The sequence below is a fragment of the Protopterus annectens genome, chromosome 7.part0 (genome assembly GCF_019279795.1).
Source record: "Protopterus annectens isolate FY-2018-M chromosome 7.part0, PAN1.0, whole genome shotgun sequence".
Taxonomy (NCBI): Eukaryota; Metazoa; Chordata; order Ceratodontiformes; family Protopteridae; genus Protopterus; species Protopterus annectens.
This window is the reverse complement of record NC_056739.1, coordinates 679,617,038-679,635,920: the sequence shown is the minus strand read 5'-3', so window position 1 is coordinate 679,635,920 and position 18,883 is coordinate 679,617,038.

Here is an 18,883-nt window from a genome sequence, read left to right as displayed (position 1 = left end):
GACCAAAGTGGTGTTAAGAGTGGGTCTTGTGACAGGAATATGCTTAACAAGTTTACCCTTTTCTTGATTTCACTTCAAGGGTGAAGCTCAGGAGGTGTATGTTGGCATCCATGTAAAGAACACACAATAAGGAGTTATGATAGGAGACCTGATCATATTTATTTGCAGTGCATGGAGATTATCTGCTCAGTGTACTACTAGCTGCAGGGAAAAAAATCACCAAGCGTTTTGCTGGCTTTCAAAGCCATAAAGCACTTAGGGAATGCTGCCAGAAACACAGTTCTGTTTTGTTAGAAAGTCAGGGATACATTTCTAGCACAGACAGTAGGCAGAAACAACTCGTTTTTTTTTATTCTGCTGCTGTTGTATGCGGGTCACTACTGCTTGGCATGCTACCTGAAGCAGGGGGTTCTAAACATTTGTTTTGACTGGGTCTCACGCAATTCATCTTTCTCCAGATATTGGGGTGAATCACTGAGCTTCATGCACTACAACATAACAATGTATTATATGAAATATATAAATTCTATAATAAAGAAGTTATAATTCATAGCTTGAATTAAGATAAATTTTATATGCAGCAGAAGAAAACAAAGTGGCGAAACTAGAAGATCCATTACAGTATATTAATTGTCATCATGGACAGAAAATAGAATGTATTTATTTATTGAAAATAGAGCTGCATTTAGACAATTGCCAGTGACCTGGAATTCCATTCATTAAGCTCATCCAATTAGTGTTTATATCAGTATTGCAGATGCCCTCTATTCCTAATAAACTCCTTATTCTTCATTTGGTTTAAATTAGTTGCAAGCTGCATGCAAAATTAGCCTCTGAGAATGCTATTACTTTATGGAGATCTCTTTCAGAGATAAGGTCATTAAATAAATGAAATATTTACTAAGCTTAAAATCCATGGTCTAAAGGCTTTGATAAATATTCTGCAAATCTATTCTGAATGAAGAAAAGCCATCTCAGGAGGCAAATCATCTTTTTAATTTGCCACAACATTTTGTAAACATCTTCAGTAGGGTGAATTGATATTATTATGTGGTATAATATGTCCATGAGTCTAAGGAAGATCTGGTAAGGCAGTGCTTACATGGAAAATGTGCCGAGTGCTGACAGAGTCATATGGTTAGTTGATTTTAGAATATAACTACAAAAAAAAAAAACTGCCAAAATATATTACTGCTTAAACTTTTCCTTAAGATAGAAGTAGTACATAGGGATGGCAGCATAGTTTAATAATCCTTGATAAACAGTATAAAAGTTTGTAGTAGTGTCTGTTTATTTATTTTATTTATTTTACATTTGTTGACAGGGAGAGTCCAACTGGATTACAAGTCCATTTTCAGTGGAGGCCCGAGGAGAAAAGCTCCAAGAGAACAATTTTTTTTTTACAAAACATAGTTTTAAGGACAGACTTTTGACATACAATTTCCATAGAAGAGACTTTGACATACATACATATTAACTAACAGATAGGATACATTTGTTCTCTACAATATAATATTAAATGTTTGAAGATATTCCTAAGTTCAGAATTCCTGTGATAGATTTACTATCAGAGTAAAAGCAGAGAGAGACGTAGAATAAGGCTCCGAGAGAGCAGAAAGTTATTTGAGATGGTAGCTTGCTTTATTTGTTAACATCTTTGACAATTATGAATGGCACAGTGGTGCAGTAGGTGGTGTTGTCACCTAACAGCAACAGGTTCGCTGGTTCAATTCTTGGTTGGGGTACCTTTTGTGCAGAGTCTGCATGCCTGCCTTGTTTTCTATGGGTGCTCCATTTTCCTCCCACATTGCAAATATATGCAGAAGGTGAATTAGATAGCCTAAATTGGCTGTAGGTGGGAGTGTGTGTACGTATGGTGGAACAACCGTAGCATAGATAACCACCCAGCATGAACAATGGCTGTAGGTATTGTTTTACTGACATTTGGTTACTGGGAAGAAACCCATTTTCTCCAGGATAGGCTGTTACTGATGAAATGACACCCCTGTCCTGTGTGTAAAAACTAGGAAAAAGGGGATGTGGATGAATGATGGATTATTAACCAGCAATGTGAGCTGGGCCCAGCACCCTTTAGTGCAATGATCATGGATCTAGCTATGCTTGCAACAGTAATAACAGTAATAAAAAATAGACTATATATATAACAATGTACAGCAATAGAAAAATGAAAATTAAAGAAAAATAACAAATAATATGCCATATACTTCATTAATTAGGAAAGAGTACTGAAATCATTGACTTCAATAATATATATTTGGTAAAGTTCCTCAACAAAAATGTCTAAATTAATGATATTTATATTGCTAGTGAAGTGAGCCTTTTAGCTTGGTTTGGAATGCTGATAGAGTTGTTTGCTCTCTCAGTATTCCCAAGTGTCTGTTCCAATAAGTTGAACTTAATTTGCAAAATGCATTTCAAGTAATAGTAGTTTTAAATGATGGTCTAATTAGGGTAAATCCTTTCTCATTATTTGTTATGAAATCATAAGATGGAGTTCTTACAGTTAGATTTGAAGCCAGTGGAGGGACTTCTTTTCATTTACTCTCCTGTATCAAAAGTAGTTTAGCAACTGAGTTAGTCTTTCTGTGATCGGCAACTAATTAGATTTTTGCAGTAAGTTACATGGGTGGGGATTCTTTCTATGAAGTATATAAAGTGATTAGATTTTGTTTTCTTTTATATGCAGGAGGTGAGTATCACATTAATAATTTAAAGGCTATTCCAGTTTGGAAATGAGCATATTATTTGTTACCACATTCTTAGCTTTGGGGGAGGTTAAGCTGGCTATCCTGTAATTAAGATTTTACTGATTGTTCTGATACTTTATCAATAGACATGATTAACTTCATTGTATTCTGGAATATTTAATTAGAATGTGTTCTGGATTAGTTTGAATTTGTGGAGTAGTAAAGAGCATACATGCACATTTTTGAGGGTTGACAGTTAACTTAATTCATGTAACACTGCACAGTACCCTGTGATAAAGGTTCTGTGACTGTGGTTGCAAAACAGTGGGAAATCTTCCATAGCATAAAAGACAAACACTGTTTGTATACCTTTTGATATCCAATATCGAATAGTCAACAGTTGGGTCATTGATAAAGATGGATAAAAATAGAGCTGGTTTCTGTACTAATTAAGGAGTTATTGTCGCTCGTCTGGTCAGGATAAAACAGATGAACATTCATGGATTCAGTTCAAGCAGCTTTATTACACACAAACACATCAGGAAAGAGGCTTTGTAACTTAAACTTAAATAAACAGACTGACAACCACACTCATACATGTTAACACTCTAGCTGCTCTCTCCAAATGGCACTGCTGCCTGCACGTGCTCAGTATTTATATTCACTTACCTACATGTGGAAATGCTTCTTAAAGGTACATATACATGCTCTGATCTATATCCTCCATCTTTGAGAAATAGTCAATATACAAAATGGCAGTATTCAATGGCATGCAGTTTACAGAAATTATTTTTTATATGTAATTATACAAAACTAATTCTTCCACATCCAGTTATACAAAATCAGACACATATAAAACAATCATGTCCAGGTTGCTCTGTATTTTACACTAGGTTAAAGTTTTACACTTTGGACGGCCCAGTGGTGCAGTGGTAGCATTGCCACCTCACAGCAAGAGGTTCTCTGGTTTGATTCTTGGCTTGGGTGCCTTCTGTCTGGAGTGTGCATGTCCTCCCTGCATTCATGTGGGTTTTCTCCGGGTGCTCAGGTTTCATCCCATGTTACAAAGACATGCAATTGGAGCATTTCTCCCTGGGCCTCTGCTGAAAATTGGCTTCATTCTAAGTTGGATTTTCCCAGTAAACAAATGTTAAATAAAAAAATAAAGGTTTGGAAATACAACCTGATTGTGTAACATAAAAGTCAGAATTGGATACAGCTACAGGAACTGTCTTCAAGGAATGTTCAACTTTGGGGACAACTGGGACATCATCAGGAATGGATATTGTGACACATTCTTCAGTATGAACATTGTCTGGGTTGCTCTGAGATGTAGAGTCTTTATCACAGGTACAATGCTGTGATATCATTCCTGATACAAGAAGACATTGTCTGCAGTTTCTCCTGTACTCTATACCCTCAGATTACACTAAGTAGGATCGCAGCTTGGTACATATACCTCTCACTTGACCAGTTTGATCAAAGTTGTTTGCATCCTCACTGTCTCTCCTTGTTTTAATGGATGAAGAAATCTGCTCATTTTATCATAGCTGGACTTCTAAGAAGAATGCTTCTTAAAAAGTTGGGCTTCGATTGCTCTGTTGTTTTTAGTATTAGGCACCAACAAACTAAAACTGATAGGCAAGGTTGTTCTGGTTTGCCTAGATAGAAGTCTGTGAGCAGGCGAGACAAGTTGGTTGCCATGGTGTATATTTCTGAGACTGAGTAAATTCAAGAAGATATCGATATTGTCATGCTTTGACCTCTCCAGTAATTGCTTTGTACTTGTACTGCATGTTCAACAAGGCTGTTTGACTGCTAATAACATGGATAAAGTCCCAGTGCTTAGCAAATCTCTGAAACAATTGACTAGTAAACTGAAAACCGCTGTCAGAAATAACTTTGTGTGGACTGCCATGGACTGAGAAATGATGTTTCATCTTAGTAATAATAGCACTAGATGTTAGGTTAGGTAGCAAATTGATCTCAAACCAGTGTGAATAAGTGTCTACCAACACTAAGTAATGTTGACTGTTCCACTCAAATATGTCTGTTGCTACTGTTGACAATGGGTAGATCAGGAATTTGGCTTAGCTGAAGTGGTTCTTTTTGCAAATGCACTTAGTACTGCTGCACACTGAACAAGAAGAAAGCAATTTATCAATGTATTTTGCTAGAGAAGGCCAAAATACTAGTCCTCTTGCCCTTCTTTTGGTAGAATCGGAACCTGGGTGGCCACGATGTAAAATCTGAATGTATTCATGTTGTAAGGAAGTAGGAACAACAACTTTTGGACCTTTGAAAATGATACCATCTTCTATCCGCATCTCATCTCTGTATGGAAAATAAGGTTGCACTTCTGGCAGTACACAGGTTTGCTTTGATGGCCACCTTTCATTAATGAAGTGGCTGAACATTTGCAAAACTGGATCAGTCTTTGTATGATCTCTCAGCTCATCAAGTCTCGTGGTAGAAAAAGTATGCACTTCCATGACATCAAAGTCAAAATTCTCTGCATCTGGCTGTTCCATGGTATTTTTGGGCAATCTGGATAAGGTATTAGCCAGATAAAGAAGTTTACTTTTTGTATAGACCATTTTGAAATTATACACATTCTTTAAAATAGTGACTACAGGTTGATGGTCAGTTTCTATTTGGATAGCTCGGCCATAAATAAAATCATGGAACTTCAAACATGTGAGCACACGATTGCCAAAAGCTCCTTCTCAATTTGAGCAGACTGCATCTCAGTTTGGGTAAGAATGCTAGATGCATAGGGAACAGGTCTGCCCTCTTGAAGAATAACTGCACCAAGACCAAACTTTGAAGCATCACAGGAAAGAACTACTAGTTTGTGGGCATCATAGTATCTTAATGTAGACGGGTTAGAAATTAGCTGTTTGAGGTTATCAAATGCTCTCTGGTGTTGTTCTAACCATGACCATGCAACATTTTTTCATGTCAGCTCTCTTAAAGGCACTGATAACTCACTAAAGTCAGGGATGAATTTGCCCAAATAGTTAACCATACCAAGAAAACTCTGTAAGGCTTGGACATTATCTGGAGTTTGCATCTCAAGAATGGCTGCTTGCTTGGAAGGATCTTGTCATAAGCCTGTACTGGTAAATAAATGACCTATATAAGTAACTTCTGGTAGTTTGAATTTGCACTTCAGAGGATTGAGCTTTAAATTCACTTCACATGCTCTGTCCAAAGCATTCCTGAGGTTTCTGTCATGCTTTGCTACACCATTGCCAACAACCAGTAAATCATCAACTATTATTGCACATGGATAGCTTGAAAAACTTAGTTCCATTGCAAGCTGAAAGACTTCACTGGCAGAATGTATTCCAAAAAGCATCCTGAGGAATCTGTATCCACCAAATGGGGTACTGAATGTGGTCAGTAGTGAAGATTTGCTATCAAGCTATTGGAAGTCTCCTTGCTGGTCTGATCACTAGATTAACCTCTGGGTCTAATGTCATGGAGTACACAACTGGAAGTTTGCCTAGCATGTTGTCGAACACATCAGCATACCCTTTGAAAATAGTATCACTGAAGATGGAACTGGGACATGTACTCACATGATGTACTTATTTGGTAAAAGAAAGCAGTTTCATTCTCAAATTGTCTCTGAGACCTTATAGTGACTGCACAGGTCTTTGGACTACATAAAATTGCAAGATGTAACTTTTCCCAACCGAACAGCATGAAAGTACTACTGAGCCTTTGGTTTGAATCCCACCACCTCCATAGGCAACAGGCTTTGCACAACTGACCACATTAAGTTGCTCACCAGCCCTCACTTTAGCAGATGTTTCTGCTGTCATTATATTACACTTTGAATCAGTGTGTCTACTTTGAGCTCTATGGTTTTGCCATTGATCCAGACAGTACAAAATACTTCATTTTTTGCCAACACACCTACTGCATTAACCTTTTCAATGACCATTGATACACCATCTACATAGAAAGTACGGTTGCAGCTCTCTATATGATCAACTTGCTTTTTGAGTGACTTTTCTTAATAAGTGAATGAGGCTTGCTTGATTTACAATACTTTTGAAAATGGTTCAATTTTTTACACTTGTGGCATTGCTGACCAAATGCTAAGCACTTCTCTCTTTTAGACTCATGAATGGCTCCACAATTACGACAGTTAACAATAAGACTTGACTTGGGATTTGCTGACTCACTCTTATACTGTACTGAGCATGCCCTTTTTACTGAGCTAGTCTTGGAACTTGCTAGAAAGCTACGGGCCCTCCCAGCCACACCCACAGGGGTTGCTGCTGCTATGTGCTTAGGCCTGCTTCTGCTTGCCATGTGTTGCATGCTGTCTACATTTGCTCTAGAGGCTGCTGCAACCATGCTCTTATAACTTGCAAGCATACTTGTGTGCCTTTCCATGAGCTCATGTATTTGACAAATCTCTATGGCTTTGCTTAACATTAAATCATTGTCACAAAGCAAAATCTTTCTTACTGCATCATTATTAACACCACACACAAGCCTGTCCTTTATTAACTCATCTTTCAAGTGACCAAATCTACAAGTTTTGGCCCTGTTTCTCAAGTCAGTGATATAAGCTGCAAAAGTTTCACCTGGCTTTTTGTCTCTTGTATAAAATAAGGGTCCATATTAGAACATTGAAGTTTCAAAACTTCGAATGTTCTAATATCGAACCCTATTCAGTAGAAGCTGAAAACATCGAACATACAGAACAGTGAATTTTTTCCTAGGGAAAAAATTCGCTGTTCCAAAACACATATGCACAACACAAGCACACCAAACAAACAGCAATCCACACACATACACCTAAAATCTTATACTTAACCCTACAATAACTATACACACACACCACTAACTATCCACTTACCTTAACCCAAACCCTAACCCTAAGGTCCGTCACTATCGCAAACTCACCTCACCCGTGCCCTAACCCTAACTCACCTAACCCACCCTAACCCTCACATCCACACAATTGCACACATACCTAACCCGCACCCTAACCCTAACCTAACCCACACTCAATTGCACACTTACCTGAACCCAACCCGTAACTTTTCACCACAGCGCTGAAAATACTGAAGCAACAGAAACGGGCAACTGAATTCTTTCCCTAGGAAAAAATTTGGCTTTCTGTTGCTTCGATATTTTCAGCTTTCGCTGAATAGGGGTCGATATTAGAACATTCAAAGTTCTTTTACTAAGAAATGTGCAGATGCCTTGCTCTTTAAGCATAATTTGCCCTTTTATTGTATTTGTTATGCCCTTTTAATCTCTTAACATGCTCATTACACTTTTCTTTGTGCCCATTTTACTTTAAACGTGCTCGTTATGCAAACCAAAGGTAATTCTGAACCCCATATGAATGGTTTTGCTAGTTCTATCAAATATCATTTTCAAATATTTTGTTTAATTAATAATGCACTTTGTGCCTTTTGTTTGCTTAATAATACGTTTTATGCTACTCGTTTGATTAATAATGCGTTTTGTGCCTTATAAATGCACCATTTCATTTTCTTTGCCAAATAAATCAGTTGTGCAGTTTTCTTTAACTTTAGCTTGTTTCTGGTCCTTTTTTATTTGTCTTGAGCTCCATTTCACTCAACCTACTTATTCTGCCTTCACCTTCAACTCTGCACCTCATGGCTCGAAGAAGTTGCTTATCTAATCCCACTTCTGATACCATGTTGCTCATCTGGTCAGGATAAAACAGATGAACATTTGTTGATTCAGTTCAAGCAGCTTTATTACACACAAACACATCAGGAATGAGGTTTTGTGAGGCTTTGTAACTTAAACTTAAATAAACTTATAAACAGACTGACTACCACACTCATTCATGTTATCACTCTAGCTGTTCTCTCAAAATGGCACTGCTGCCTGCACATGCTCGGTATTTAATATGCATGTGCCTACATCTGGAAATGCTTCTTAAAGGTACATACACACACTATGATCTACAGTTATTACCTCCTCATTGGTAAGTACTAGGCTAGTTGCACTTGTGGGCCATTTTAAGCCAAGCCAGTTTCCCTTTTTGTGGTCATATTACCCTATCCCATTAGTATAGATTGCCCTTACCCATCCCATAGTTGATAATCATATATTACCCCTAATGAGAATAACTGGCGTCATACCATAGGTAATTTGAGGGAACCCATGCATGGGATAAAGCACTTAGGAACTGCCTCTGTCCATTAGTAGCACAGGGGGCTAACCTGGGGTAAATTTTTTGTCTCTTGTCCATAGATGTAAATTGCAGTTGTAAACGCACAAGGATGAACTTTGTTTTATGTAGATAGGGAGTCTGTTCCACAGTAGTGTTATCCTCTGTGAGATTTTTTCTTCAAACTGTTCAATTGATGTTGCAGAAAAGGTTTAGATTTCTAGACTGAGTATTTCTGATACCATTTGACTTGCTGATTTGCAGTAAATCCATCAGTAATGGGTCAGAGGATGCCTTGTATAGCAGACAAAAGTCAACTCTTTGTTTAGGATACCAAGTATAGTGACAGAGCTTTGAGAAGTTCCACGAAGGACATGTTCCCCAGGATTCATGAAGCTTGCGCCAGGCGCCGGAGTAGCATCAGCAATCTAGTGCCAAATATAGCCACCGAGCGATTCAGGTATGAGCTGTTTCCATGTGCACTACCAGCGTACACCAGAGCTGTACAGCTCCCAGCGCATGTATGCTAATTACCCCATGCACAGCAGTGTAGCATGCAAATGAAGGTATATAGTGATTCATGAAGTGGTGCAGGCATAGTGTAAGCATGAAGAAATGTAAACCAAAAAAAATGGTTTAGATTTTGTCAAACATAAAATCGGAGCCATGAAAGTGGACCAAACTTACATATTATAATGTTAATATATGCCAATGGCTAAATATATAGCCAATGGCATAAAAAAACATGCACAACACATAAAAAATAACATTTAATGTCATGGCCACACTAACGCAAAGTAGAACCGCAGTGCATCTGTGCGCAAACAGGATCACAAGGAAAATATATTTAGATGTCATAAAACTGCAATGTAACACAATTCATGAATTCCCCATAATAGTCAGTGGCACACATGGTACACCACAACCATGGTGCAAGGGTTGCTAAAGGTCTGTGACAGTGTTCTGCGTGGTAACTAGGAATTAGTAGTCAATGCCATGCAAATGAGTCAAGTAATACTGAATCGCAAATGCCTCACCAGCGTAAGGATGTACCACACAGCATAGCGGTACAACACTGAGGTGTGGCCTGGAGATAAACATGACATCAAGAGAGGTGTGCATCACTTTAGCTGTAAGCACATTGGAGGATTGCTAATCCAGGTTGCCTGTAGCTAAGCAAAGCCGCAGGATAGCGGTGTGGAAGAAGCCATAGCTTTGCTTAGCTGAGAGTGCACAAGGTAACCGAAAGTGCATGTGAACTTGGATGAAAACGTGCTCAAAACCTGGTATACGGCTGTGCACAGCATGCACCATAGCTGAAACAGGAAGGATATGGGAAGGCAATAAGAAAATGCTGCAGCATGGTAATTGGAGTACAAATGAGTAATTAACACCTAGGAACTCACAGTGGGCCATTTACAACAGCTAACAAGGCTGCTAGCAGGTACGTGCAGAACAGGAAAGGGGAGGTGCCGTACTGCAAAGAAAAGAGAACTGTCACAGCAGAACAAAGCAAACTTGCAGTAGATCAGCTACATAACACATTCCACAACACAATCCTGGGTTGGGAAAGTACAAAACAAGAAAGCAGGCAGCTGGATGCATGCCTGACAATGGGAGGGGAATCGGGTTGAAAAGTGAAGTAAAGGGCAATAGATGAATCATGGCAGCCATGCGTAAGTCAACAACAAAGGCCCCACAATAGCAGTACCTGCTGTAAAATCCCATAATTAAGATACCCTGCAGCTGGAATTGCACATGCACACCCAATTACACCAACAGCATCCATTACACAATAGTATAAAGTGTGAAAGCCCCACACACACACTTGTGTATTCCCAGACACTCTGCACCATTGGTGTATACAGACGGGGAACTTTTAATATGTACATGTTAGGGGCCACCATAGCTTTGATTCACCAGCATGTGTTGGAGACTGACGCTGGTGTGGAGGATGATGGTGACAACCATCTCAGGCACCAGAGGAGAAGAGTGTTCAGACCCAGGGTAACCTACCAGGGGCTACATGATCTGGAGATAGTAGAGCATTACAGAGTGGACAAGGACATCCTACAGCAACTTGTTGAGCTGTGCCGGCCACGCCTCAGAGCCAGAAGTAACAGAGGGGAACCCATCCCGTTGGACACAAAGGTATGTGTAAGCTTGAGAATACTAGTCACAGGTACCTTCCAAAGGCCAACTGGGGATATCATGGGATCTCACAGGCATCAGCATCTAGGGTACTCCACCAGTTCCTGGATGCCATGTTACCACATGCCAATGAGCACATATACTTCCCCCGAACGCAAGAGGAGTTGGCCAGCAATATGCGTCTCTTCCACCATGTGGCAGACTACCCAGAGGTACTGGGTGCAATAGACTGCACACACATACACATCAAGTCACCACCCAGTGAGCAGGGTAGGTGCTACATAAACCACAAGGGATACTCCTCCATCAACTGCCAGATCAGGTGCAATGCCCAGGGCATTATCATGGATGTGTGTGCTGGCAGCTCTGGAAGCTATCACGACTCCCACATCTGGCATGCTTCACAGCTGTATCAGGTATTTGCCAGGTGGGACATCCCATGTGGCCACCTGGTGGGGGATGCTGGTTATGCACTGGAACCATGGATGATGACTCCCATCAGAAATGCACACACAGTCATGCAAGAATGCCATAATGAGGCACACGCAGAAACCAGAATCATCATAGAGCACATGTTTGGGATGCTGAAATCAAGGTTCTGTTGCTTGGACATATCTGGTGGAGCCTTGCAGTACTCTCCAGGCACGTGTGCCCACATCTTCATAGTATGTGCCATGCTACATAATATGATCCTGCGGAAACAGCTGCAGCAGGGACAGAATGGTGAAGGCCCTCACAGCCCACCACCTTTGCCAAGGGGCCCACAGGCACAGAGGGACTCAGACCACGGACACCCTGTGCTAGCCCCAGTAGCCAGATGGAGGCATGCCCAGTATGCCCATGCCTTGGCAAAGAGGGAACGTATAGCACACACACTAACAGTGTAGGCACTCATGGACTAACACCCTTCTCCACCTGCACACACAGCAAACATGGATGGCACACTCACGACCACCTGTAAATTGTCATGTATAGGTGGTCTACTGTGTGCATCCTACATAGGCAGCCCTCAACTATTGTACACACAACCGCCATTGGCACAAGGTAAGTCAATACCTGAACAGTAAATTAATTTATCAGCTTGTGTCCATACCATATGTAGAGGTTCATAGATACATAGGTAGGTACATGCCCAACTGCCCAAGGCCACTCATAAGCATAGGCAAAAAGTGTCTGCTGTCACCACCCCATCGATTAACTAACTATCCCTCTGTGGAACAGAGCCAATTGCGGGATCCCTGGGGTGTATTCACTGTTCCCTATCCACTCTGCAAGGATTCCCTGGAGTGTTAGTGAGGGGTCTTGTATAATGTAATCAGGGATGTAGTTCCAAATAATGGGGAGTATTCCTGACAGGAATCTTCTCAGATGTTTACATGTTACATAGTATACCTTAAACACAGCTTGCATATATAGGTAATATTTCACAGAATAATAAACATGTGGAACACACAACCACTGAAATGTGCATTAATCACTCTTGCACTGCCAGTGCCTGCTCTGAGAGGTAAAATACCACTGCCAGGATTAGAACAAGCAACCATGTACACAATCTTCACAATAACATACCACTAAGCTACCTGAGATGTACCAATGGCAGTTGGGTATACTGACAGGATAAAACACAAAAGGTAGGAATGTGTGGAAATAGGACAAACCGGCATGTACCCAATGAAAGGTGTATGTTTTATATATATATATATATATATATATATATATATATATATATATATATATATACTTCATCATATATATATATATATATATATATATATATAGAGAGAGAGAGAGGGAGGGAGAGGGATATATATGTCGATATATGGGGATATACATATATATGTAGATATATAGATAGGTTAACAACATTTACATAACCATGGAGGTACATATAAATGGGATACCTACCACATACCGACTGCTTTACATACTGACGCGTGTAATCCCAAGGCTTAAGGTCTGAAAGAACACAGTACTGAAACACCAGATGTGCGAGGTTTAAAATCACGATGTTAAGGGACAGTTAGTCAGTGCTTCTGGTGTTGCGGTTCAGGTAGGTTACTGTGTGTAAGTGTGTTTCTGAGGGCTGTAGTGTGTGTAAGTGTGTGTTCTGAGTGTGGTGCGTTCTTGGGGGACTGTAATATGTGGGTGCGGGTTAGCTTTGTTCATCTGTTTGCGCGATCTAGGAGGTAGAATATTAAAGAAGGGGGTGTGGGGGGCACAGACACCAATGTGGGGGGGTGTAGGGTGGCTTGGCCACCTGCTCATACATAGTGTAGGATGGTTTGTTTGGATGTGGTGGGTAGCAGTGTGTCTGTGTGTGCGTGTGTGTGTTCCATGTTCATGTTACTTTCGCGAGTTACTGTCGCTGTCGGTAATGTGGAGTATGGGAGTTTGGGCCTGGTACTGTGGGCGTCGGAACTGTGTGGTGTCGGGATTCCATAGGTATCCTGTATACAGCGGTTGAATTGTTCATATATGAGTATAACATGGACCATAGCAATCACACATTCCGCCACGACCAACCTTTATGAACAAAGGATATGGAGAGTATATGCCTATACACTATTACAAATATGTGCTATGGACATGAGCCAGTGATAGTGTTACCACCTGTTCCACTTTGCGAGGGACAGTCCCTCTTTGGGCAGTTGTGTCCTGACCAAATATATTAAATGTGGCAAATGTCCTGGAATTGTAGGACATAATTATGTCCCATATGTAATGTAATAGTTGCATACAATAGTTCTTTCTGTATATTACAAGAAACATGATAAGCAACTAAACTGCTACAAGAATAAGCTTATATTTAGGCAAGAAAGGAAAGTTCTATATCTTGTACTGACTGTGGGTTTGTGTCGGGATGGTAAATTCTGATGTGTGTCCCGAAAATATCCCACTATGGCCATATGAAAAGTGACAACCCTAGCCAAAGAGGGTCAATCACCAACACAACTACAATGACTGCAAATACCTATGACAGAAATACACAACTTTCATGTAGCAACACTTTATTACATTCTGATGTATTGTCGAAAGGATTCAAGGACTAACATCACCTGCATGCTCTACAGGAACCATTTAACAGTGCCTTAATGAATCAACCTGCAATTACCATAGTATCAGTCCACTAAAGGATAGGTGTTCAAACAGGGAAGGAACCCTCACACACATATCGATTATGTATAAAATCAGTTCCTACACACCTGCATCTGCTATGCACACCCACCAACATCACCCCCACACCCAAACAAATTACAATAAAAACTATAATAACATCACAAATCATTCACTCACTGTATGACATCTGCAGTAGCCTTAACATACCTTGTCAGAGACACACTAACATGGCCCTATGTGAAATAGTTGCTGTTATACAATGAAACAGCTGCTGATGTTACAGGGTTTGTTTGCAATAATCCCGTTTCAGAGGGTTGTGTGTACACCGGGATGTGTTACCAATTACTGAGTAACAGCAAAGTATGATACATATGTACACCAAATCAAGGATGTCTGGTGAGCACACTGTAAACCACATAACAGTTCATGCATAGCCATACAGCCTTGAGCTGCCCAAACATCCTTGCCAGACTTAAACATCTGCAGAAGTATCAGGTACAAATAAATCCTGCATAAGTAGCAATGTTCTGAAATATAACAGCTGTACTCACATGTAGAACAAAATCATCTAGCCATTACACACAATCCACGGGAGTCATGAAGCTAATATATCTCTGTCTGTCTCCATATAGCTGTTGAAATACATCACAAACAACACATCCAGGCCATCTTCCTCGAAAGTAAGGCAAACGGACAATACCCAAAAGGAGTACTCAGTTATACACCACTGTTGCCATGGTATCGGCTAATGGAGTAGCTGCGCAGCTGATGTGCATCTAATTAACTACTTTAGAACACCAATTGGTGGTCAGGATACCACATGTTACCGATATTTAACTAGAAAAGGATGGCTTATCACACATTCAAACCATCCGTATATACCAGCAGAACATTACAAAGAAGATTGAAACACAAATTGAAGAGGATTGAATCAACAGTCAACAACACCTCGGGTTACTAATAAGGTATGTAGAACAGTCAGTATGTCTGTGTATTTAGTACCTGTTCTGTAATATTTAAAGTGCACACAATCCATATAGTGGAAACAGTTATCCTGTAGTGATGTATTGTTGAGCATAGTAACACTTGTAGTATTTATGTGTACTGCTGTAGGTCACAAGGCAAGCACTGCATACACCACAAGGGATGCTATATAATGGATTTGAACACAGATATCCCTCACCAGCCGCTGTCAGTGGCAGGGCTGGTCCAACAAGTATGTGCTACAACAGGGGATAGTATATGTTGATATATTGTAACAGTAGCCATATGTATGGGTGTATTACTGAAAATAACATGTTGAAGGTTGGCCCACTGTGCAATTATGATTTGCATTATGGGATATTGTGCCAATAACCGTGCAATGTACAGTATTGTAGGCAGATATGTATTGCAAGTTGCATAGCATTACTGTTATGGTAGGCAAACATTAGTTATGTCTATTGGCATTTACAATACACAATAACAGGATACATATGACTTGTAGTCACCCGACAGTTTATCAGCATGATAGCAAAGTAAAATGGAAGAGCTAGTTAACTATCCATGCACATAAGACATGTAATAAGTGCAAAGGTAGGTACTAGGCTGTCTTACCAAGGGTATTTATAAGCCTAGCTAGAGTGTGTTGGCATTTGCCACCCCCATAGGTTAGTTCCCTGTGCCTCTGAACAGCAGAGCCATTAGTTCCCTGTGCCTCTGTCCAGCAGAGCCACTGCAGTGATCCTCGGGGTACATGTCTGTCTCCCATCCACATGTCAAGGTTTCCCTTGAAGAGTGCTAATGAGAGGCCCTGCCTGATGTACATTGGAATCATGTTCCAAAGCATGGGGAGTGTCTGGGTCAGGAATCTATCCGTCCAGCAGGTCCTAGTCATCGTTGTGGTTAAGTGTATATCCCTAGATCATGTGGCTCTCAGGGGTCTCTGTTTACGTGGAGCATATCCAGCAATACTGGGTTGGACATGGGCCTTGTATGTCAAGCAGAGATCACCTGTGAGTATGCGGTATGCAACCAAGTATAGCTGTAGTTTGTTAGGTTGGGCTGCATAGGTCATCTGTTTGAGGTCAATAATCCTCTTAGTGTGGTACTCCTGTGGTCTTCCAAGCTGTTGCAGTTGTCTTGTAAGGTATATCCCAAATGGGGTGTTGTATCATTTAATGGGTCTAATAAGTCATGAGTGGAGAGGCACAATGGCCTCCTTTGATCTGGATGTGAACCCATTAGAGATTGGGGGGCCACGTAGAAGGATATTCTAACCACCTTGTCATTATGGGTATCGAAGGAGAGATTGCTATCTACTCGGGTTCCCAGATCCCATATTACCTTTTCTGTACGTAGGGGGCTAGCACCTATGTGGTAGTCCGTGGGTAGTTAGTTATATCCAAAGGGGATGACTATGCACTTTTTGGCATTCAGCTTGAGGCCATGATATTGACACCAGGAATCCGTCTCAGTGTGACCCTTCCAGAGGGTGTCTGTAACAGCTGGGGGATCAATTATGTCACCTAGTTTACAGTTGTCTGCCAACCTTTTCAGCCAAAGCCCTCCTGTGCTTGCCTGTACATCAGATAATTATATACTGAACATGAGGGGTCCTAGGACTGAGCCCTGGGGGATGCCACTTGTAACTGGTATGTTCAGGCGGATGGGTATGTTGATAATACCAGAATGAGGAATGGTGTTGAAAGCCTTTGAGAGATCTAGGTAGGCTGTGTGGACCTCCTTATCCTCATCTAATGCCTTGGAACTGTCTCTAAGAAGTCCACCAGGTTTAGGAGGCATGGTCTGCCCTTAGCAAACCCAAACTGGGAGGGGTCAAATGTTTGGAGATACCCAATGTCTCTGTGACTGAGATCCATGATGTGCTCCATAGCCTTGCAGACCAGGCTAGTCAGGCCTATAGGGCAATAGGTCCCATGGTCCATTGTGGCCCCGCCTTTGTGGAGTGGGATAACTGCTGCTGTGTGCCATTCAGAGGCACTAAGCCCGATGTGAGGCTATTAGTGAACATGGTGCGTAGGTGGGGAGCCAGTACGTTCTGAAGTTCATGTAAAACGCAGCCTGGGATGTTGTCCAGTCCAATGGATGCTGTGATATTGGCTTTAGAGTGTGCAGCTTTGAGAGGGAGGGGAGAAAGGTAGCACTGAACCTATCTGCCAGGATGTTGGCGATATCAGTTGGTTCTGTAATGTTTGTGCCTTTGTGCTGTAACTCAGAGCAGATCTGGGTGTTGACATTGGGATATTTGACATAGCTATCGAATGCTTCATGGTTGTTGTTGGAATTAGTGGCAGTTTTGTTTTTGTAGCTAGCTTTGGAGGATCTTATAAGGGATCTCACCTTCTTACTGAGGCTGACCAGGGAGCTCATCCTCACATGCGATTGTACTCTCTTTTGCAACAGTGTCTTCCTCCTGTAGTACAGTTTGTTTATAGCAGGGGACCACCAGATTGGTTTCCTTAATTAGGAGTACAGCATCTTGGTTCTGTTTGGGATGGCACAATCCATGCACTCATGTAAGTGCTTATAGAGTGCATTTCTGTAGGATTCAGCAGTTGTGACAGTATTGTCCATCTGCATGGGTGTCATGACGTTCACCACATCTGTCTTAAGAAGCATGAAGTTGGCTTTGTAGACATATTATACTGTGGTTCCTTAATGGGGGTGGGGGGGGCGGGATGTGGATATCGACAGTGTTCAGCTCATGGTCGGATCGGATCAACGAGGAGTTGACTTCAGGTGTGGAACACCAGTCACTCATGTTGGTAATGTCTAGGTCTAGGATATTGTTGCACCTGGTGGGTGTGTGGATATGTTGATCCAGAGCATTGGTGTTTATGAATTCCAGAAAGTGCTGCGCTAATGAGTTAGTACACGAGTAGTTTTCTCAGTTAATGGTGGGGTAGATTCAGTGAGACTATGTGATGAGTGTGGTGTGGTGCGAATGTTTACCTTCTCCACATGACTGTCAGGGTCAGGCTTGGTTGGAGAGAGCTTTACCTCCAGTTTGGCTAGATAAGTGCATATCTCACAGGTTGTACTGTTGGGATGTAGGTGAAAGGGTAGTCTGTGTACATGAGGCAATGTCTACCTTGCCTCAAGATGTCCAGATTCATCAGATAGACAGGAGAGAACACTGGCAGCTGACCTTTGGACATGCCTGAATATATAACTAATTTCCCCTAGAAAAGTGAGTACAAGAGCTATTTTACTGTAAGCAAGTGAAAAAAATATGTACAAAACCTGTGTACCTCTAGGTAATGAGGAAGATTGAGTGCTATAGTAATTAGTAGCTTATGTAGTGCTTACAAGTTCTGAACAAGTGCTGGGCATGACTAAGCAATCCAGATAGGGTCTTGGATAACATAAACACACTGCCCCCCCCCAACAGGTACACAATCATATATCCATGTACGCCACAGGGCCCCTGTACCCACAACTATGCAGGTACAAGCTGCACTCAGGTTGCATGGGACCTGTCCACATCACAGGTTGTATCATACACATATGGCAAAACAAGATGCTCTCCATGTGCACATCATGTAAAACATAGCTCCATGTCAGGCTGTGTACACACTGAATGGTGCACACCAACAGGTATCACAACCCATAAAGGGGGAGACACCACTGATAATGGGAAGTACTGCACTACTACCCTGCTGAGTCAGGTCTGAAAGGCCATGAACCTTGATCAAATAATTGATGTCAGCAGTACAGACGTAGATGACAG